Genomic DNA, 19,770 nt, shown 5'->3' on the forward strand with positions numbered 1-19,770 from the left:
ATGGAGCTATGGCCAGCAGTAAGAACATGCCGTGGTTCAGCTCAGTCAAGAGGTCCCGACAGGGGAAACAAATACGTTGCTAACTGAATATCCGGCCTCGTGTCACTATAGGACCTTGAGTCTTTCTTCGTTTAACCAGATATCCTTACCGCACATATATTGACGTTTTGACCCTGCACGTAGATACGACACAATTGGATGAAGGTGGATACCTACACAGCGCGTACGTGGATCGACGCTATGCCCTTTCCGGCCACCGATCCACCACTGCCTTCACAAAGGCGCAACGATAAAACAGAAAGCGCGGGCCGGCACGCCGCAGGCCTCCCCACATATTGGTCGTCACGCAGAGTCGAAAAGGAAGTGAACGGTACCTGTTACGCTGGAAATGAGCAGACGGACTGCATGCCGGGCCTTCTGTGCACTTGCAGTTTCATGCCCTTCGGTAGATGGCGCTGATCATAACCAGGCAGCAAAAGCCGAGCAGTTGTTGTGGAGGGAGGGGCGGAGGAGAACACGATGCACGATGGACGGCGATGGATACGACGGGTTTGGGCACCACCCAGGCGCTCACTAAGGGCGGTTCTGCTCTTGACGCCAGGGCTACGGCGTTGTGTCGATCAGCGGTCCTGCAGGCGTCGGTAGCGATGCGGCGCCGCCCGTTTGCAGCAGCTCACGGTGTGCCGCCCGTCATGAGCCAACCACTCATTGGATAAATACCTTCTTACGTCATCCTACCTACCGCGCACGTCACCGGCCGGCGGCAGACGGCTGATTACACGCAGAGTCGCGGTAATAACGTTGACTATATATGCGCAACCGACGTAGCCCAGGTGCTCTTGCCTGTCAATAAGAGCGAGGGCTCGCATCCTGACGGTCTTCCTGGAAACTAAATTGGGTATTTCGTACTTTGGCATTGTGTACCTTAAACATTGTGTACCTTGGACATTGTGGACCTTGGACATTACGTACTTTGGATGTTTTGTACTTAAGACGTTGTGTACTTTGGACATTGTGTACCTTGGACATCGTGTGCTTTGGACGTTTCGTACCTTGGATAATACCTACTTTGGACATTGTGTACTTGGGACATTAAGTACTTTGGACATTCCGTACATTGGACATTGTGTACTTTGGACGTTGTGTACCTTGGACAATATGTACCTTCGACAATATGAACACCTCCACACCGAGCCATTTTGGAAGTTATTTCTCATTTTGGACATTCTGTACCTTGGACATCATGAACTCTGGACATTCTGTACCTTGGACAATGTGTACATTGGACATTTTGTACATTTGGACATTCTGTACCTTGGACAATATGATACGGACCCCGTCAGGCTGGCAACATGAAACGCCAACACATCTCATGGTTCTACAAGCCAACGCCATACAGACCAAACGCCTGACAATGACCATGGACGCCGGCTGTGCATATCAGTGTTGCACGCCCTCCGGCCAGATGTCGCTGCCGGGAGCGTGGCATTCACATATCGCCTTCGGGTCGTCCAATTGTCGGCTGTGTTCCCTGCACGGGCACCACAGCCGGAGGCCGTGCGGCCTTGCCGGCCTGACGTCATTCCTCAGCTGCATGGGCGTCTTCGCTTGCGATGCGCGGCCGCGCTCTACCACGTGACGCGGGGCGACTCGCACTCACATGCAACAAGTCCGCAACACAACTCGGCAGCTGCCGGGAACGCGCCACTACCGCAGACGCAGGACGACCAACCTGGCTCTCGGCGTCCGGTGCGAACGCGATCTAGCGGCCATGCTGGCACTAGCAGCGGCTGGGCGATTTTCGACCGTACCGATGCGCGACCCGGCGTAAGTTGCACGCCCACATACGCGGTGCGAGCACGTGTTCTGCCTCTCGCCAATACTGGCACCTATTGATAGTGACGGTGTGCTGTCACGTGACCGATGTCCGGTCACGTCATCCGTGATTGCCAGTGGGGTGTCGTGACGAACAACTCACTGGCGTCGTCGGCGCCGGAGACCGCTCCATGGGCGTAAACTGTCGGCGACCTCCGGTCACGCGCGAGTGTGCCGACGCAACCGCTCCGCGTCTCGACCAACGGATATTGCGCGGACGACTCAAGTCGCAACAAGATGCTCTGCAAAGTGTCATCTGAGCTGGTGCCCATGCGCGGCGGGGTGAGCACTGCTCGCCGTCGGTCGCAAATCGCTCGCCGACCCGGCGCACGGGTCAGGCGCGTGCACGTCGGCCTTCCAGAGCGACAGCGGCCGGCACGACACAAATGCACCTGTTGCAGTTGATCTGCATCGCTTCTCGGCATTTTGGCTCAGATCAAAGTATAGTACTGCCGCCCCTGTAGTACCGTATTTACGTGACAATGATCAAGACATTCCCCCCCCCCCACCCTCCTTTTTTTGCTCTCAGCGCGTGTGCACGTGCTGTACTGATTATTATTTGATCTGTGCATTAGTGTAATCATATGGAATCAACACGAGATGCTTCCCGTGACCCCGGACTGTGTAGTACTCCGGCGTGCAGCCCCCGCCCGTTCCCTGGGTTGGCCGGCCGGCTATGGGTTTGCCCATTCCCTGCAATGTCCGTAGGCGTTGGGCAACTGCGGCCTTCTCGTGTGGTCGCAGTTTTGCCACCGGCGTTCCTCGCTTGGCGTCACGCCTCGAGGCGACACAGTCTTGTGTCGTCGCCGCGGACGTGCCCTCTTGCTACGGTGAGGTCAGAGACGGCCAAAGGCCTGCAATCCATGGAGCATTGACGGGGCGAATGCAGCTCTCGACGGCGGCCTTGCCCCCGCCCATGCCCACCATGGGGAGCGGGGTGAGCCAGCGCTTCACCCCATTGGCGGCACGCTACACCGTGCCGTGGGATTATGGAAGTATTTTTTTTTTTGCAAAATACTGTCGCGTGTAAATGCGCTGCAGAGTCTGAGCGCATCCGCTTGTCTTTTTCCCATTTCCTATAATGAAACATAACCTTTTATGAATACAAATCCGTTCTCATCAGCATCATATCTGATACGTCCCCTACATGGGGACCAGAATATTGAACTCATTTTTTAGCATTGGCGAGGTTACTGGAGCTTCCTTTCGCCCTTCTGCGGATTGGCCTGGTTGGCCGGCCGATGCCATGTCACCAACAGCGCGTGCCGTCGGGCCGGCAACATGCAACGCCAACGCACCACATGGTTGTACAAGCTAACGCCATACAGACCAAACGCCTGGCAATGACCATGGCCGCCGGCTGTGCTTATCAGTGTTGCACGCCCTGCGGCCAGATGTCTCAGCCGGCAGCGTGGCATTCACACATCTCCTGCGGGCGGTCGAATGGTCGGCTGTGTTGCCTGCTCCAGCGCACGGGCACCGCAGCCGGAGGCCGTGCGGCCTTGCCGGCCTGGCGCCATTCCTCAGCTGCATGGGCGTCTTCGCTTGCGATTCGCGGCCGCGCTCTACCACGTGACGCGGGGCGACGCCGCACTCAACATGCAACAAGTCGGCAACTCAACTCCCCAGCTGCCGGGAACGCGCCACCACCGCAGACGCAGGACGACCAACCTGGCTCTCGGCGCCCGGTGCGACAGCCATCTAGCGCCCATGGTGGCAATCTCTAGTAGCAGCGGCTTGGAGAGTGTTGACCGTAGGGACGCGCGTCCCGGCGTCAGCTGCACGTCCACAGGCGCGGTGCGAGCACGTGTTCTGCATCTCGGGACAATGGGCACCTATTGATAGTGACGGTGTGCTGTCACGTGACCGATGTCTGGTCACGTCATCCGTGATCGCCAGTCAGGTGACGTGACGAACAACGCACTTGCGTCGTCGGCGCCGGCGGCCGCTCCACGGGCGCAAACCGTCGGCGACCTCCGGTCACCCGCGAGTGTGTCCACGCAACCGCTCCGCGTCTCGACCAACGGATATTTCGCGGACGACTCAAGGTACAACAAGATGCTCTGCAAAGTGTCATGTGAGCTGGTGCCCATGGCCGGCGGGGTGAGCACTGCTCGTCGTCGGTCGCTAATCGCTTGCCGACCCGGCGCACGGGGCAGGTGCGTGCACGTCGGCCTTCCAGAGCGACAGCGGCCGGCACGTAGCAAGCGCACCTGTTGCAGTTGCATCTGCATCGCTTCTCGGCATGTTGGCTAAGTTCAAAGTATAGTACTGCCGCGCCTACCCTTGTCGTAGTGTTTTATGTGATCTGTGTATAAGTGTAATCACCGCATCACGAGATGTCCCCCCCTCCCCCACTGTGTGGGTGCAATTGATCCTTATTTTTCCGTGTATTGGTGCAATCGAATGGCAATCACAACGGGATGCTGCCCCATTGCCTGAATTATGTTCTACTTATTCTCATCTAATCTGTGTGTTGGTGTATTTACGTGACAATGATGAGGACATCCCCCCCCCCCTTCTTTTTCTGCTAGCGGCGCGTGTGCACGTCCTGTACTGATTAATATTTGATTTGTGCATTAGTGTAATCATATGAAATCAACACGAGATTCTTCCCGTGACCCCGGACAGTGTAGCACTCCGGTGTGTAGCCCCCGCCCGTTCCCTGGGCTGGCCGGCCGGCTGTGGGTTTGCCACATCCCTGCAATGTCCGGATGCGTTGGGCAGCTGAGGCCTTCTCGTGTGGTCGCAGTTTTGCCACCGTCGTTTCTCGTCTTGCGGCACGCCTCGAAGCAACGCAGTCTTGTGTCGTCGCCTCGGACGTGCCGCCTGGCTGCGGTGAGGTCGCCGACGACCTAAGGCATGCAATCCATGAATCATTGACGGGGCGAATGCAGCTCCCGACGACGGCCTGCCCCCCGGCCATGCCCACCACGGGGAGCGTGGTGAGCCAGCGCTTCACCCCATTGGCGGCACGCTCCACCGTGCCGTGGGATTATGGGAGTATGGCTTTTTTGTAAAACACTGTCGCGCGTAACTGCGCTGCAGAGCCTTAGCGCATCCGTTTGTCTTGTTACCGTTTCCTATAATGAAACGTGGCCTTTTATGAACACAAATCTGTTCTGATCAGCATCATATCTGATACGTCCTCTACATGGGGACCAGACTATTAAACTCATTTTTGAACATTGGCGGGGTTACTGGAGCTTCCTCTCGCCTCCTCGCGTTGGCCTGGTTTGCCGGTCAATGCCATGTCACCAACAGCGCGTGCCGTCATGCCGGCAACATGCAACACCAACGCATCACATGGTTGTACAAGCAAACGCCAAACAGGCCAAACTCCTGACAATGACCATGGCCGCCGGCTGTGCATATCAGTGTTGCACGCCTTGCGGCCAGATGTCTCTGCCGGCAGCGTGGCATTCACACATCGCCTGCGGGCCGTCCAATGGTCGGCTGTGTTCCATGTACGGGCACCGCAGTCGGAGGCCGTGCGGCATTGCCAGCCTGGCGTCATTTCTCAGCTGCATGGGCGTCTTCGCTTGCGATGCGCGGCCGCGCTCTACCACGTGACGCGGGGCGACGCCGCACTCAATATGCAACAAGTCGGCAACACAACTCCCCAGCTGCCGGGAACGCGTCACCACCGCAGACGCAGGACGACCAGCCTGGCTCTCGGCGCCCGGTACAACAGCCATCTAGCGGCTATGTTGGCATTAGCAGCGGCTTGGGGATTTTTGACCGTAGCGACGCGCGTCCCGGCGTCAGTTGCACGACCACAGACGCGGTGCGAGCACGTGTTCTGCCCCTTGCCAACACTGGGCACCTATTGATAGTGACGGTGTGCTGTCACGTGACCGATGTCTGGTCACGTCATCCGTGATCGCCAGTCGGGTGACGTGAGGAACATCGCACTGGCGTCGTCGGCGCCGGCGACCGCTCCATAGGCGCAAACCGTCGGTGACCTCCGGTCACGCGCGAGTGTGCCGACGCAACCGCTGCGCGTCTCGACCAACGGATATTTCGCGGACGACTCAAGGTGCAACAAGATTTCTGCAAAGTGTCATGTGAGCTGGTGCCCATGCGCGGCGGGGTGAGCACTGCTCGTCGTCGGTCGCTAATCTCTCGCCGACCCGGCGCACGGCGCCAGGCGCGTGCACGTCGGCCTTCCAGAGCGACAGCGGCCGGGGCGACAGAAATGCACCTGTTGCAGTTGCATCTGCTTCGCTTTTCGGCATTTTGGCTATGATCAAAGTGTAGTACTGCCGCGCCTACCCTTGTCGTAGTGTTTTATGTGATCTGTGTATAAGTGTAATCACCGCATCACGAGATGTCCCCCCCCCTCCCCCCTTAGGGTTGTATGCCCACTGTGTGGGTGCAATTGATCCTTATTTTTCCGTGTATTGGTGCAATCGAATGGCAATCACAACGGGATGCTGCCCCATTGCCTGAATTATGTTCTACTTATTCTCATCTAATCTGTGTGTTGGTGTATTTACGTGACAATGATGAGGACATCCCCCCCCCCTTCTTTTTCTGCTAGCGGCACGTGTGCTCGTGCTGTACTGATTATTGTTTGATCTGTGCATTAGTGTAATCATATGGAATCAACACGAGATTCTTCCCGTGACCCCGGACAGTGCAGCACTCCGGCGTGTAGCCCCCGCCCGTTCCCTGGGTCGCCGGCCGGCTATGGGTTTGCCACTTCCCTGCAATGTCCGTATGCGTTGGGTAACTGCGGCCTTCTCGTGTGGTCGCAGTTTTGCCACCGGCATTCCTCGCCTAGCGTGACGCCTCGAAGCGACAGGAGCCTTAGTCGTTGTGGCATATGATATCTTAGGATGGCTCAGTTCATGCAAATCCCTTGCTTCCCGAAATGAGACGCTCTTCGTGGCTTTCAGTGGGATGATCTCCTTGTCTCTGGCGTACGCCGGGCATGCACGATCGAAAGTTAAGTGAGGTTTCTGTTTTTTCCTACAGTTCACACACCATCGGTTCGCTGCAGTGCATTGATCACTCGGGTGCTCCGGAGGAGCACACTTGCCACATGCTGGCTGGTTGCGGCAGCAGTCCTTCGTATGTCCAAACATTTGGCACTTAAAACATCTCATGGGGTTCGGCATAAAAAGACGCACCTTCACCTTTACATAGCCTACTTACTTCAGATGGTATGTCAGGACGGTTAAAAGTCAGCGCGATGTTGTTCGTGGAGACCAGCTCCGCACCCCTGCGCACCTTGATGCGGCGGGCATCTGTCACCCCGAACTCAGCGAGACCGGGAACTATTTCCTCATCACTGACATCTCTCAGGTCAAAACAGTTGATGATACCCTTTGACGAGTTCTTTGTCCTATGGACCTCCACAGCCATCGCCACACATGTCCTTTTTCCCCTCCGCATCCCGCACACAGTACACAAATCTATCCGAGGTCCTGGCCCGTTTCGCCTCCTCTCCGTTCTGGAACTAAACATCGATTCCACCGTCCTCGACCTTATCGCATCGATGCACTATTCAAGTCTTATGTGTTCTGTCTGCCCAGACCAGACACGAGCGCTGCGAGAAGGCAACTGTATTAACCCGCGAGGCGAGCGGGCGGCGTCGACCCCGGTGGGCGGCAGCACACCGCCAGTCGGGGCAGCGGCGTACCAAGGTGTAGCAGCACTGGCGGCGCGAGCAGGGGTGGCCTCAGGCGCACGCCAGTAACATCATGATACATCTTCCCCTTGAGCAAATGCAAATAAATGTTAATACGCTTGCGAAACGAAATTACTGGCGACAGACTGTTGCTTCCCTTCTGCTTCCCTGCTGCTTCTCTGCTGCTTCCCTGCTGCTTCCCTGCTGCTGCTCTGCTGCTTCTCAGGCTGCTGCTTCCGTTCTGCTTCTCAGACTGCTTCTTCTCTGCTGCTTTCCTGCTGCTTCCCATCTGCTTTCCTGCTGCTTCTCTGCTGCTACTCTTTGATGCCTCTCAGAAAACGCGGCCACTGCGTATTTTACGCGGACTGAGACTAAGCAGTGGCGTTGGGTCTTGTGTCTGGGGCACTTGCGCGTTGCAGGGCTGGGCCGCAGCTTCTGTCAGCGGCGGCAGCGATGACGGCGGCTCCGCTGTCGACGCGGGCGACGGCACAGCTGGTGGTGGCCGTGGCTCCACCGATCGTGGTGCAGGCGCCGGTCCGCGCGGTTGCGGTTGCAACAAAGCCGGTGGCGCCACCTCAGCATGGCGGCCGGAGAAGAGTTCTGGAGCCGGCATGCTGTGTGCAGAACGGTCAGCATGCCGCGTGGAACCGTGTCGTGTCAAGACCTGAAACGGAGGGTTCTGCATCAGATGACGTCGGTTGCGACGATATCGAACACCCTTGGGCTCCACAAGGTAGCTACGTCTAGAGAGCTTCCCTATGACGGTGGCGAGCTCGGACCAGCTTGTCTCCTTCTCCGTCTTGACCCGAACATGATCCCCGGGCTGTAGCTGCTGAAGGTCGCGGGCACCGCGTCTCCGGTTGAAGCACGTCTCCAGCTTTTTCTTCCTATGCCGATCTCGGAGTTTGGCATGCTGCCATGTCGCTTCTCCGGTTGGCTGAGCGATGGGGAGAAGAGATTGAAGTTCGCGTCCCATCAGGAGACGGCCTGGGGAGTATCTGGTTGCCTCCACAGGTGTCGTGCGGTAGTTGAGGAGGGCGAGGTGGAGGTCCCTCTGGCGAAGTATCCACTTGGCGGTTCTCACGGCTCGTTCATCTGCTCCGTTGGAAGACGGCGTGTGCGGGTCTGTGATACGGCTTGTGAAGCCGTAGGACGCTGTAAAGTTGGCGAACGAGCTTGAAGTGAACTGCGTTCCTCCGTCTGTTGTCACGAGGTCTGGTATCCCCAAGCGGGAAAACAGGCGCTTCAGACGCTCGATGACTGCGCTGCTGGTGAGACTCAGGAGGCGTTGTATCTCCAAATACCTGCTGAAGATCTCCACCGTGACGAGCCAGTTGCAAGTTGCTGAAGTGGAAGACGTCTGCTGCAACGTGCGTCCACTGTCTTGATGGCGTTGGGGTTGTCACCAGTGGCTCAGCGTGCTGGGCGGGCACGTTCACCTGACAGAACGAGCAGCTCTCGAGATGACGCTTCAGGTCGATGCTGAGTTGAGGCCACCAGATCGACACTGCTGCCCTCTGGTGACACTTGTTTAGACCGAAGTGTCCGTCATCATGTAGTCGAGTGAGTACTTCATCTCGCAGACTCGGAGAGATGACGATGCGTCGCCCGTGCATCAGCAGTGTACCACACGTTAGGCACAGAACGCTCATCTCTTCCCGAGAGGCGAAGTAGTCCAGCAGGTCGGAATGCTTCGCTCCCTCCTTCCAGCCAGAGAGAGTCTGCTGAACTACGCGCTGTAGGGGTTCGTCTGCTTGCTGCGCCTTGCTGATCTCCACCAGACGCTGCGGTGTGGCGGAAAGATCGCTGAAGATTCTCTCGCAGAATCCATGTATGTCTTCTTGAAGCACAGCGCTGATTTCATCCTGCTTCTGGAGCGGGTGACGTGAGAAGAAGTCGGGCACCAGGTGCTGCTTCCCTGGAACGAAGACTGCTGTGGCGTTGTATCGCACCAAGCGCATGGGCATGCGCTGGCATGTGATCGGCGCATCCACGAGATTTTTCGTGTTAACCAGCGGGATCAGAGGCTTGTGGTCCAGATGCAGCTCGAACGACGGCAGTCGGGACAGGAACATGTGCATTTTCTCGCACGTCCACGTTGCGGAGAGTAGTTCCTTCTCGATCTGCGCCCATCTGGCCTCGGTGTCAGTCAGGCTTCTGCTGCAGAACGCGACGGGTTTGAAGACGGAGCCGTGGTTCCGGAGAACACATCCTCCGATGCCGAATCGGCTGGCGTCGGCGCTGACCACCGTCTCTCGTGCTGGATCGTAGAACACCAGAACTGGAGCTGAAGTGACGGCTGCTTTCACGTCATCCAGCGCCTGCTGCTGCTGTGGTGTCCAGATCCATGCTACGTTATTCCTCAGAAGCTCGTTCAGTGGTCTCAAGCACTCCTGGATGTGTGGAATGCACCGGCCCAGGAAGTTGATTACTCCGAGCAGAAACCTTAGTTCATTGACATTCTTTGGCGGTTGGAGCTGCTGGATCGCTTCGAGCTTCTCTTCGTCCATGCTGATGCCGTTCTTGCTGATCTTCATCCCCAAAAACTTGACCTCGTTCCTCCGGAACTCACACTTTTTCCTGTTCAGCTTGAGGCCAGACTCGTGGATCCTCCTGATGACGGCTTCAAGACGTGCATCGTGACTGGCAGCATCTCCGAATACCACGGTGCCGTCCATGTAGACGATGACTCCGGGCAGTCCGTCCAGCATCTCCTCCATCTTCCGCTGGAAGCACTCCGGTGCGAGCGAGATCCCCATCGGCAATCGCAGGAACCTCTTCCTGCCGAACGGAGTGATGAACGTGGTCATCTTGGAGCTTGCCTCGTCCAGCGGGATCTGGTAGAAACCAGAAGAGGCGTCTAGCTTGGTGAAGAGCGTCGCGCCACTCAGCTTGGAGGCCAGTTGTTCCAGAGTAAGGATCGGGAACACCTGTCGCTTCACAGACTGGTTGAGTCTCTTGTAGTCAACCGTGATGCGGACACCGCTGCTCTTCGGCTTCGGGACGGGGACCAGCGCAGAGACCCAGTCCGTTGGCTCGGCCTCCGACGTGATGATGCCGTGATGCTCTATCTTCTTCAGCTCTTCTTCCACCGGCTTCATCAGTGGCAACGGGATGTTTCTTGCAGTGGCAAGGACGACTGGAACAGCATCTTCACGGAGCTGAATGCTGACCGGCGCTGTCTTCAGGAGGCCTGCCTCTCTGAAGACGTCTTCGTTGACTTCACCTGTGAACCTCAGTACGCCCATGCGCGAGCCAGCAGACCTAGAGAGGAGATCATCAGCTGAGTCAACAACGTAGAACACTTCTGGCTTGGCTTTGTTCTTGAACATGAGTGTTCCGTGCATCTTTCCTTCTACTCTTAGCACGCTACCAACACTTGTCAGAGTATTTGAAGCATGTTGAAGCGGCGGCAGTTTCAGCTTCTTGTACGTTTTCAGCGTCAGTATGCTAACATCAGCGCCAGAGTCAACTTTGAAAGCGTCCTCGGACATGGCGTGCCGGAAGGTGTGCCACAGTCGCAGCAGATCGCAACTGGCACGGCCTTCGACGGCAATCACGGCGAACAGCCGCCGCAGCTGGCGGGGGAGGGCGACGACGGCCGCTTCCTCCATGGCCCGGTGCCAGTGCCGGCCGTTTTCCAGCAAGCCGTGTACCGAGCCTGTACCCCTGAAGGTGGCGCTCACCTGGCCATCCACCGTGCGCAGCTCCTCGTAGGAGCGCGCCCCACGCACGTTGTGGATGAGCAGGCGCAGGAAGAACGCCTCCCCGGCGCGCGGGCTGGCGGCGTAGACGCGGCCGATGGCTTCAGCGGCGAAGATGCCGGCAACGTCCGGCGTGCCTCGGCAGCGCCGACGCCAGCACCGGGCCACGTCCCGTCTGCCACGTGTAGTAGCGCGGCACACTGTGGCAGAGCAGAGTCCCGGCAAACTCGTCCTCCGCGCACCGCTTGAAGAGGCCGGTGAGCTTGGTGTCGGCGCCAGCGTCCTCCGCCACCTGACGCGGGCTGACGCCGGCGCGGAAGCGCAGCGGTTGGTCGTCGCCGCCCAGGTGGACGGACGGCTGTTGCACTGGCGGCTGGTGCTCGTGGACAGGGTAGCCGAAATGCCGCCACGCTACTCCATGGCGTTCAGGTAGCGGCCCTGCTGGTAGGTGGCGATCTCGTCCACCACCTCGTCCCCAGCCGACACCCGGAATATCACCTGGTCTTCGCCCTCAATGACATACTTGATGACGTACCGTACGCACGTGACGGCGTGGGTGATGATCTCCATGTTGACATGGCCGTCCAGGGCGCGACTGAGGAACGGATTGTAGGGCACAATCCACCGGTTGTCGACGTCGACGGCGCCGCCCGGCCAGCCGTTGAGCTGCACCGTGCGTCCTCCGCCACATTGGCCGCGGCGCCGGTACCGGCAGTATCCCGTGTCGTGCACCTCCGTAATGGACTGGAAGGCCTTCGGGAACCGCTTCTTGTACGCTCCGTCCACCATGCACGGCGCCGTCGGACGGAGGGTGCCGCACGGTCCGTACACCATCTTGGTGGTGACGATGGCGTGCAGCTCCGGCTCGGCGTCGGCGTCCGGGATCTCGGCGCGCACAAAGTGATCCAGCTGTTCGGGACGCGGCATGTCCTCCGGCGCCAGCCAGAGCACGACATGCGCGTGCGGCAGGCCCCTCTTCTGCCACTCGATGGTGTAGATGGAGGCGCGCACGCGGCCGAGGGCACCGCCTTGCCGGAGTGTCGTCATCAGTGCCCGGACCTTCTGGCGAAACACCAGCGACATGATCTCAGAATGGTCTTGAGCGTGCTGTCCGAGGTACTGGCGCTCCAGAGTAGCGGTGATCTCCGGCCACAGCGGGTTGCAGGTCACGGTGATGAACAGCAGGCCTCTCACAGCAGCTCCATCGCCGAGCGCAGGCCTCGCACGTAGGCGTTGCACTCGTGCAGCATGCCCTGGAGCAGCCGCATGACATTCGGCTGCAAGGTGGTGAAGATTTTGGCACGCGCCTTCAGTCCCTGCTCGAAGAGTACAGCTGCAGGTACTGGGGCTGCGCGTCCTCCACCAGCAACAGGCTGCCGACACGGTGGCACGCGTTGCCATGCACCGTGAATGTCGGGTTCCAGCCCGGCTGATGCACCTCCTTGCAGCCCATGCTGGCCAGCTGGAACGCTCTGTTGTACCCCCGAATGTTGGTGACGAAGTGTTGATGGTGTGGCGACTCCGGCTCAAACAGCTGGCACAGGGCTTCAGGCAGCGGCGGGTGGCAAGGCGGAGCCACCTCGCCGTCGTGGCAGCAGGCGCCGGGCGACTCCTGTCACCAGCGCAGCGCGCCACAGTGGGTGCACACGACCTCCATCTGGCCCAGCTGCATTTCGAGCGGCGCCACAAACGTGCTTCTGGCATAGTGCAGCGCTGCCCGGCGCGCGGCGCGTTGCTACCGCGCCTCCTGCCGGCCAGCGATAAGGCGGGCAGCGTTCTGCGCGTTCCGCTCCTGCCGCTCCAGCGATGCCTCTTGTTGCCGGGCTGAAGCTGTACTTGCGGCGTTGATGGAGAGCCGTCTCGTCCGTTCCGGTCCCGTCTCTGAGGCCCTCACCGCCCTTTTCCTCGCCATCTGCCGAGAGATCCCGGCGCCGCTTGGCTCTAGTCGCGGGCTGCGGCGGCGGCCCCGAGGCGGCGGCCGCATCGGCAGCGGGCGGCGCCGGGGCCGTGACGACGGCTTCGGGCTGCGGACCCACCGCCGCAACGCCAGGCTCGCGGACAGGCGCAGGCAGCGGCGGCGTCAGCGACGGTGGCGGTGGCGGCCGCCGCCGCCGCAGTGGGATGCTCGCCGGTTGCCACATCGGCCGTCACCTGGAGAGGATCAAATGCAGAGTTAACGCATGCAATATTCACACTTAATGCGGTAGATGGAGCCTTCTCTTGACGAATCTCACACGCCGAGTATTCATCGGAAAGCAATGGCATATCAACAATGGCATGTGATTGGTCAGCCATTGTACTGTCAGAACCATGCCATATGAAAGGTCGTGGCTCTGACAGAATATTGCACGGGTTTTCGGTAACATGGCGCCCGCACTCGAAGCAACATTCACACCATATGTGCGATAATTGCACGCCATGGGCGCGAGCGAAAATTTACGCAAATCGCATCAATAAAAATCCAATCGAGTTGATCATCCATCTGTCATACAAATGATTCTTTAGCTTATTACAGTACGTGATTGATTAATATCGTCATTTTAATTGCTTAGAATTAAAAGTCCCCTCAGGATAGGTGGATTTCCATTTCCTTCCTCGATGGAACTTCCGCAAAGCGGACTAAACCACATTTCAAAACTAAAGAGACGAGGCTCACCCCCTGAATCGACACCTAATCTTATTGATTTTTTGAACAGTCTTTTGGCCTCTGCACACCAGTCTGTTCCACACACTCATCGTCGACCCGGGGCCAAACATGCGCCCTGGTGGAACGACGAGTGTCAGCGCGCAGTGGCCCTGCGATGCAAGGCCATGTGTGCTTTTCGCAATTGTATTTGCACAGCCCACGAGGAGGAAGCTCGCAGGGCTCCACACCAAGATAACGTAATAATACAACAGGCAAAAAAGGAAAACTGGGAAAATTTCGCTACCACGTTTAAGCGATACACCCCTCTGTCAAAAATATGGTCACTAATGCGGAGCCTCACCAATAAACGCACATACCACTACAAAATCCACACCTCATAGTCACCAGCCAACACTATGAGGTGCCATTTGAGGTCGCCATGCAATTTGCACTACACTACACCCGCGTCTCATCGTCTGGTCAATGCTCCCAACAGCTCAAGAATTCGCTCAACATCACACTCAACTTACTCGACTTTACTACTGACAACACCAAACACTATAACGCAATCTTCACGCCGTGCAAACTGAGGCTGGCCCTCAGCAAGTGCGGCAACACCTCGGTCGGTCCAGACCAGATCGCTTACGCTTTTTTCAGAGATCTGTTCGAGTCTGGACTGCTAAATCTCCTCTCTGCCTTTAACGATATTTGGATTAATGAAACGTTCAATGACAATTGGCGCTCTAGCACTCCTATCCCGATACTTAAACCTCGTAAGCCTCTGTATTATCTTTCGAGCTACTGCGCTATTTCTCTGTCAAGCTGTGCATCGAAATTAGTTGAAAGAATGGTCACCGCTCGAATCAGGACCTACTTAGAGTCCCACAATCTTATCTGCCCTTACCAAAACGGCTTCCGCCCTGGCCGCTCCACGGCGGACAGGCTCGTCCAACTTGTTGACTCAGCCCAACGTGGTTTCCAACAAAAAATGGTGACGCTTTCACTATTTTTGAATCTTAAAGCCGCATTTGATAAAGTAAATAAGACTGCCCCTCTGACTAAACTGCACAGGATGGAAGTTCGTGGCTGACTCGCCAAATTTTTGCAAACTTTCTTAGCAGATTGAACCTTTGCCTTTGCCTTTGATTGACCTTTGCCGTTCGCTGCGGGAACACGCTGTCAGCGCCTGCGAAACAGGACCATGGGCTTCCCCAAGACAGCGTGGTCTCGCCGACGTTCTTTTTAATTATGATCAACGACGTTTTTAATGATTTGCATGAAATTTCGCCACATTTGAACTATTCCGTTTCCGCCGACGACCTGGCGGCGTGGTTTACCCACCCCAGTGTCGATCGAGCAAATCGCTTTGTACAACTTGCTCTAAATCACACCCACCAATGGTGTGACTGGTGAGGTATTGAGATTTCACCGCTAAAATCAGCAGCAGTTACTTTGTCTAGGCAGCGCGTAATCTTTTCGCCTCGAACCCCTTTGAACCTGCATGGTCAACCCATCCCTCTCGTCACACAATTTCACATCTCGGGATCACCCTGGATAGCCGACTTACGTTCTCGCCCCATTTTGCCGACGTAAAACAGCGCTGCACCCGACGACTTAATATGTGTTTTACTTTGCATTTGCTACCGGACGAAATTAGCCGGTTTAACGTAGTGTCGAGCGCGTTTCCTTGCATTGATACCGGACGAAATTAGCCGGTTTAACGTAAAGAAGTATACCCCTGTCCCTTGCTTTGCGCCGGATAGCACAAGCCAGCTTAACGTAGCTTTTTGCCTGGCCTTAAGCCAGACGTAAGTTCCCCCAGCCCGGCTTTGACTTAAGGTCGCCTGGGCAAAAACAAATGTCCCACCACCAACTGTCGACTAAGGGAAAGGCTTAAGTTATGTCAGGTGGCTGAGCGAATCGAAGAAGAATCTGTCTAATACGAGCATCAGGGCAGCGACGGCCGAAATCAGGAGACTGGGCCAAAGAAGAGATTCCTGTTCCTGATCTAAAACATGTGGCACAAGTGGACAAAAGAGATTGACAAGATCTTCGCAGAGCTATCAGCAAGAGGTCAAGTAAAAAAAAGAGAAGGACACAATAATGCCGCCACCGTGAAATTCAAAAAGGTTTTTAACGTCGCGAAATGTAACTACAAGTCCCAGTGCAGCTCCCGATGTCCGATTGTCTTCAGAGTGCAGCAAGAGGAGGTTGCGTCCTTAAAGAACCATTGCAGGCACCAGAAACCTACACTGGGATCATATGCCCGGGCTACATCGGTGGCTAGGGAGGCTCGCGAGGTGCGGAGGATGGCCGGGTCTGACCATCCTCTACTTCGAAAGTCGCGAAGGCAGGACCTACATGAACCACACCCAGCCGCGCGAATCCCATAACAAACACGTGGCTGTCATCGCTGAGCTAAATGAGCTACACTCCGTGAGCCTGTGGTGGGACGGTCACGTCAATGTGCTTGGCTGCGATGGCACGGCCGTCAACGCCGGGACGACAGACGGCGTGTTCCGACTGTTCGAGCTGACCACCGAGCCACTTATGCGCTGGTTCATCTGTCAGATGCATGGGAACGAGCTGAACCTCTGCCATCCGCTGCTGAGCCTGAGCCTGGACGGCACGACCACGGGACCGAACCCTTTTTATGGACTCATTGGCAACACCTGCACTGGAGAGGTCCGGGAGAGGGACGGTGCGACATTGGACCCTATGCAGGGTCACGTGCCAAACCTACCAGTCGACCTGATTCAGCAGCTGAGCGCCGACTAGCAGCCGCTGTACCTGCTGAACTGCCTGCGGCGTTCAAAATGGCTCCGCCCGAAGCGCGACAGCCCGTGGCGGATTGGACCGTCGAGCCGTGCCAGTTAAACGTCAAAAGACACTGCCAGTCAAACGTCAACTGGCACTGCCAGTTAAACGTCAACAGGCACTATCCTCGAAGTGATAGCAATGAATGTTTAAGCCCTATCACGTATCATTTGGTATTCCATGTGCTCACTGTTGAGCATGCACTTATGAGCATACGTTGTGTAAAAGTATATCGCACTATTTGGTCGTTCGGTCATGCATGTATTGCGCTATATTTGAGGGCCCTGATTACTGGCAAAATGACATACAGAAAATGGACGCAATAATTTTGGTATGACGTAATGATCAATGCGTAACGAACTGTTTTTATCTATTCGCTTTTGTTTTCAGATGGTTGACACTAGCCGCTCGCCTGCTCCCAGCTTTCATCTTACCGAGACCTCCAGCAGTGCTCTCAAGGACCTCGTCCATTTTGTGGTTGGCCACTATGTGCCGGAGTGGTCCGCCATCCGGAAGAAAACCAGCTGCGACTTAGGCTGGCAGCACACACAAGCAACGGTGCAGCCAGTCCTCCAGCGCAACGGGTATTCAGCCTCTCCGAAAGGGCTGCTGCTGAACGTGGTAGGGGACGAGAACTGTGTGGTCCGCGAACAGCCGAATGGGAACATCGCAACGTGCGTAAACAGCAGACCGAAAGTCTTCTCCACCTCAGGGTCCTCGCCATTCCCGCGATAAACTACGAGGTACACCGAGCTGACACCCTGGCGCAGACCAGTCGCACAGACTTCACCGCAAGCCAGACCTGCCGACAAAGTTCAGGTCCCACTGGCCATCCCACCCCGCCTTATCCGGTTCCCATCGACGGGTTAGAGAAGGCCGTGCACGCCGTCACAGAGGCGTGGTCCGCGGAGGTGGGAGAAAAGGCGCGGTATGGCCTCTCCCCCTCAAGCGATGGTCAAGGAGATGCACCTCTCCCACCCCGTGGGAGGGGTGCCAGTTAAACACCCCGTGCCAGTTAAACAAGTCGTGGGAGGAGTCACGTCCCCGGCAGTCGGGGAGTTTTGTCATCGACTTGTTGCAAGTTAAACGCGGCGTCGTGCTGAGTCACGTGGTACAAGGCGGCCTTGCTTCGGAACCGAAGACACCCATGCAGGTGTGGAACAGTGCCAGGCAGGCAAGGGCGCATGGCCTCAGATTGCAATGCCCGTGAGCTGGAGCGGGGCAGACAGCCGACCATCGGCGGGCATGCAGTCGAAGTGTGAAAGCCACGCCGCCGACAGAGACATTTGGCCGTGGGGCGTGAAAAATTGTTATGGACGGCCCGCGCCTGAATTTGTACGTGTCCTGGATTTCATATTGGCCCTCATATGGGTCGAAAAAACGTCCGTTTCTGAAATTGGCCGTTTTTCGAATCAAAGTGGCCGCGGCCAGATTTGTGATCACTTGCATGTTGACAGCAACGCCACTGAATGCTTGTTCCACCACTGTGTATCGTCTGCACCGGCAATCTGCTTTCAAACGGAGCGGCTCTCAGAAACAAAACCATGGAAATTTGCGGCCATCAAAAACGCTATATGTTTACAGCAACGCACTAACGTTTTACTATATGTCATTCGACGCGCAATCGCACGGTGAACACGATGGTATAAGTTAAAACATTAACGCACGTATAGTTTTGAAGTTATTTCCAAAAAACTTTCTCAAACCGAGCTCGATGTTGATTTTGCAATTGCTGCACAAACTGTTTACATGCACAGAAACACTTGCCGCTGCACTTAAACACTAAATGGACCATGCCCTTTCATTCAGAACCGAAAAAATCGCGCTTGGAAAATTTTCATTTTTTCGATAAACTGTCCCCCAAAAAATTTTCGGTCAGCACCCGGTAACCAAAAATGTTGTCAACAAGTGGAAACATCGGTTTACATCGTTTGCAAGTTAAAGCACCCTTTGATTTTCACTGGTTCGTTAGATATGAGTTTGGAACATTTTGCTACCCGCAAAACGGCTGTTTTCAATCTGAACATGCATCCGATTTGTACGTGTGCTGGATTTCTTATTGGCCCTCATATGGGTCGAAAAAAACGTCCGTTTCTAAAATTGGCCGTTTTTCGCCTGACAATGACCATGTCCGCCGGCTGTGCATATCAGTGTTGCACGCCCTGCGGCCAGATGTCTCAGCCGGCAGCGTGGCATTCACACATCTCCCGCGGGCGGTCGAATGGTCCGCTGTGTTGCCTGCTCCAGCGCACGGGCACCGCAACCGGAGGCCGTGCGGCCTTGCCGGCCTGGCGCCATTCCTCTGCTGCATGGGCGTCTTCGCTTGCGATTCGCGGACGCGCTCTACCACGTGACGCGGGGCGACGCCGCACTCAACGTGCAACAAGTCGGCAACTCAGCTCCCCAGCTGCCGGGAACGCGCCACCACCGCAGACGCAGGACGACCAGCCTGGCTCTCGTCGCCGGGTGCGACAGCCATCTAGCGCCCATGGTGGCAATCTCTAGTAGCAGCGGCTTGGAGGGTTTCGACCGTAGCGACACGCGTCCCGGGGTCAGTTGCGCGCCCACAGGCGCGGTGGGAGGGGGTGTGTTGCATCTCGGTGACAGTGGGCATCTATTGATAGCGACGGTGTGCTGTCACGTGACCGATGCCTCGTCACGTCATATGTGATCGCCAGTCGGGTGACGTGACGAACGACGCACTCGCGTCGTCGGCGCAGGCGACCGCTCCATGGTCGCAAACCGTCGGCGACCTCCGGTCACGCGCGAGTGTGTCGACGCAACCGCTGCGCGTCTCGACCAACGGATATTTCGCGGAAGACTCAAGGTGCAACAAGATCCTCTGCAAACTGTCATGTGAGCTGGTGCCCGTGCGCGGCGGGGTGAGCACTGCTCGTCGTCGGTCCCTAATCACTCGCCGACCCGGCGCGCGGGGCAGGCGCGTGCACGTCGGCCTTCCAGAGCGACAGCGGCCGGCACGACACAAATGAACATGTTGCAGTTGCATCCGCATCGATTCTCGGCATTTTGGGTCAGGTCAAAATGTAGTACTGCCGCCCCTCCCCTTGTCCTAGTGTTTTATTTGCTCTGTGTATTTGTGTAATCACCGATCA

At 56.8% G+C, this 19,770-nt stretch overlaps 1 non-coding gene across 1 annotated transcript; it reads left to right on the forward strand.

The window, feature by feature from the left end:
• Window positions 1-4,950: 4,950 nt before the first annotated feature.
• LOC119108742 (U2 spliceosomal RNA) lies at window positions 4,951-5,144 on the forward strand. The gene has a single exon (XR_005095350.1). It is a non-coding gene; the product is annotated as a U2 spliceosomal RNA (small nuclear RNA).
• The last annotated feature ends 14,626 nt before the right edge of the window (window positions 5,145-19,770 follow it).

Source organism: Pollicipes pollicipes, unplaced genomic scaffold (genome assembly GCF_011947565.3).
Source record: "Pollicipes pollicipes isolate AB1234 unplaced genomic scaffold, Ppol_2.1 Scaffold_6686;HRSCAF=7923_pilon_pilon_pilon, whole genome shotgun sequence".
Taxonomy (NCBI): domain Eukaryota; kingdom Metazoa; phylum Arthropoda; class Thecostraca; order Pollicipedomorpha; family Pollicipedidae; genus Pollicipes; species Pollicipes pollicipes.